This window comes from Amphiura filiformis, unplaced genomic scaffold (genome assembly GCF_039555335.1).
Source record: "Amphiura filiformis unplaced genomic scaffold, Afil_fr2py scaffold_90, whole genome shotgun sequence".
Taxonomy (NCBI): domain Eukaryota; kingdom Metazoa; phylum Echinodermata; class Ophiuroidea; order Amphilepidida; family Amphiuridae; genus Amphiura; species Amphiura filiformis.
The window spans coordinates 278,619-282,625 of record NW_027305554.1 but is presented as its reverse complement, the minus strand read 5'-3'; positions in this window follow the sequence as shown (position 1 = coordinate 282,625).

Here is a 4,007-nt window from a genome sequence, read left to right as displayed (position 1 = left end):
ATTAAGTTATCAATTACAGAGTAATCAGGAACTTCATTGACGACAACCCCAAGAAAAGACGTGAGCCAATGGTTTGTACTTCATCGCCACTAGTAGTGTATATGGCTGCTACACCGACCAATGTTCTGTTGGTTAGAAAATCATACAATTCTTTTCATATGCAGCTGTGGTCTTTATACTTATACAACAGTTCTTAAAACAAGTATTAAAGACTTGGATGCCAATATTGCAATAACAATTACAATTGAGTACATCTATGGCTAAAGCCCCCAGAATGTTGATGTTTGTAGATTTTAAAGGTACCAAAATTCTCCACTAACTGTGACATGAATTTCAATAGAAGCCGTCTGAAGTTTTTTTTTTCCATCTGCAACATTTGACGCAACAATATTTATATGTGACAAATCAGATGAAGTTACCCTTTGTACGGTGTGTTTATCATCGACTGAAATTACCAACTTTAAAATCCCCTTTATACATACATTTGCCTCATCGAATCTGGGATCAGTTTAGCCGCATCTTGATTCCATTTTTGTGCCAATGCAGATTAAGGTCAATCCACTGCAACTACATCCGGGAGGACAAGACACATCTGAGAAGATTTTAACAAAATAGTATAGATTTAGATCTTTGGATAAAGGTGTTTAGTCCATTATCGAACACAAGTCTGATTATATTTATGGGAGCCTAGAAAATATATTTATGTTGTTTGTAACATCAACACAGCACTGTCGTTCCAAACTAAGAAGGACTGGGACACCAGGAATTGGTTCCATTAATTTTGTGTGGAGGGTGGGTGGTTGTGTTTGTGTGCATTAAATAAAATATTGCGTCTTTTTAATAAAACAAGACTATACACCCACAGCTTAATATAGTCATAAAATTCAAGCCTCGTAATATTTTTTTTTTTTAATTTTAAATTATTAAAGGGTCGTTTCTAGGCTATGTTTGATTATGTTTCCTCATTTTGTTTATCATTTTTCAAGCTGCATGTTTTACCGTCCGCTTTACATGTATGTGTTAAGTCAGTTGAATTATCTACTGATAGCTACCACAGAATAGTTCATCATCACCATCCGGGCATTGCTTGACGTCATCACATAGTTGGGATAGTTCCAGGCACTTTCTATAGCCTTGGCATCTGTAGTATCCAGGACATAGGAAATCATCTGCGTAATGAAAAGCAACAATCTACGTATTGAATAAACAAAATCAACTGCGTAATCATAGTAATGCTAAAACAAAATCATCTCCATAGTAAATAAACCAAATCATCTATGTAATGAATAAACGACAGCACGAATAAACAAAATCATCTGCGTAATGAATAATCTAAATCACCTGCGCATTGAATAAACTAAATCATCTGCGCAATGAATAATCTAAATTATCTGCGCATTCAATAAACTAAATCATCAGCGCATACATAAATATATTTAAGATTAAATCATCTGTGCAATGAAGAAACTAAATCATCGGCACAATGAATAAACTAAATCATCTGCTTAGTAAATAAACGAACCCATCTGCGTATTGTGTATACAATGCATCTTCCTGATGTATATACCAAATCGTCTGCATAACGACGAAATTTTCTTATACAATTTCCCATGCACCCAAAGTAAATTATTTTAGCATAAAATGTATTTTTACTTTACTCTTCGAGAAAATCAGGTTTAAAGAAATACCAATTTAAAATCGAGTTGTGTAAATCAGACATTCATTATATTTTGTATATAAACGATGTGACATTTTTGTAGTTAACTATTTATAGGTTAATACATGCGTATCACTTGTTGGGAGTGAAATTGTACAAAATAATGCACGCGTACTGAGATGTTGATGAATCTAATGCACGAGCAGCCGACGAATTATTATATACTGGTTCAGATTTTTTGAAAGTTGTGATAAATGAAGACCTGAGCACAAGAAGACCGTAAGTCCACTTGGCCCCTCAACATGTATACACTCAAGTTACGTATAGTTTCGTAGGGTTTTATGTTCAATACATGTTCCAGGGTGAAAACATCATGAAAGGTTGTGAAAGGTTTGTTTTGGCCCCTGAATATGTATAAAACATTACCAAACATACGAAACTATACACAACTTAAATATATACATGTTGAGGGGCCAAGTGGACTTACAGTTTTCTTGCGCTCAGTTATTCAAATACTTCTTCATTTATCTTTTAGGGTCAGTGACGATACAGCGTCGACACACGTTTTGTGCTTGAGCGCTAACAGTTTGTTTTTATTTATACATATATGAAGCATATAAAGCAACGCACGTATTTTTACTTATACAAAATGAAAAATAAATTGCCCTGACAAAAGAGAAGGCCATTTTATTGCAAGTACCACAACCAGCTTCGTCCTCTCCATTTGGACAATCGATTACGTCATCACAACGGTTTTCGATTGGTATACAGTGGACCCAGGACATCGCAATGTTCCATTTGGACAATAAACATCTACAAAACAAAGAACATTTCAAGGAAAAATTTAAAAGATAATATAGTTTAGTTTAGTTTAGTTTAGTTTAGTTTAGTTTAGTTTAGTTTAGTTTAGTTTAGTTTAGTTTAGTTCAGTTTAGTTTAGTTTAATGTTCATATGGTTTTTAAAAGGAAAGAGAGAAATGGAAACCATGCTTCATTCATAAAACGATGTCTGAATACATACCGCAAGCTTGTAAATGTGTGGAATCTCGGCATCCTAGAGGGAATCCATATTTGTCTTTACCATAAAGACAGCGCTGTGTTTCTTCCAAACATGCGCCATTCTTGCACTTCATGAATCCAACTCCACAAGTAAAGTTAAATTGGTAAATATCTGTGTGACAATAATATTAAAACATTAGCAGCCTAATAACTCTGGGTCTTATTGGGTCAAAGAACTATATGTTCTTGAACATCAAGATTTGATTTCTCATTAGAAATGGTAAATTCCTGTTAAGATCTTTGAACAAGATGTTAAGATGTTCACAACATTTTATCCGATATGCATGACATGCTTAATAAACCTTTTCTTGTGTGTCAATGTTCTTACAAACGTTCCGAGTTTATCTCTATTTAATATATTCCAGTCGTATAATTTGTTTTCCAAATCTTTACTTCTGTGTACTTCGAGTTTTAACTCACCACATTCTGCGGTTTCATCCTCCCAGTTTTTCCCAGCACAGTCACGTTGACCGTCGCACTGAGCATGCGCTGGCAACCATCTACCATCGTAACACTGAAATCCCACAGAGGAATCGGCTAGAAAGTGTCAATGGAAATCTTACTGATGAGTGAAAAATTACTTGATACTGAACTCTGCTTCTGCTTTGAAACATATATTTGACAGTATGCTTGAAAACGGAAACCCCGTTTGTTTTAAACATTGTCATCTATTATTGTGTTTCATGACTGTGCAAGATACGTACTTAAGGTCTACTGTTGTTGCTTTTCTTATTGCTTCGACACCTATTGGATTTAAACAGTCTTGGAAATCTCCATATAATTTTGTAATAATTCACTATTTCAACTTACTACACATCTCTTCATCAGATCCAGATATACAATCGACGATTAAATCACATCTAGATGAAGCACTAATACACTGGCCATTAGAACATTGGAACTCATCCATAGTGCATGATGGGTAATCTAAAAAGGAATGTGAATTTAGATACAGTCAAAGTTTAAGCCAGTGTATATAACCGGCAGGATTAGGTGCTTTACTGAGACAATTTAGCTTATTTTGTTTTTTACTTTTGACCCTATCCCTATTGTGGGATCGTTTGATTATTGATATGTGTTGCCAGCTAAGGATGGGTAATCTTACGTTATTCATTTATATACAAGAAGTGGCAAACCTACGTTATCATTCGTTTGTGGGTAGGATGCAGAGGAGGCTTAAAGGCATTCCTACAATGCACTATGATTGGAAAATTTGACCAATATAACCTAATTTTAGAGGCAAAGTCCCCATTGCCACACACACAAAATGGTCATTTTAAAACTGCAGCCA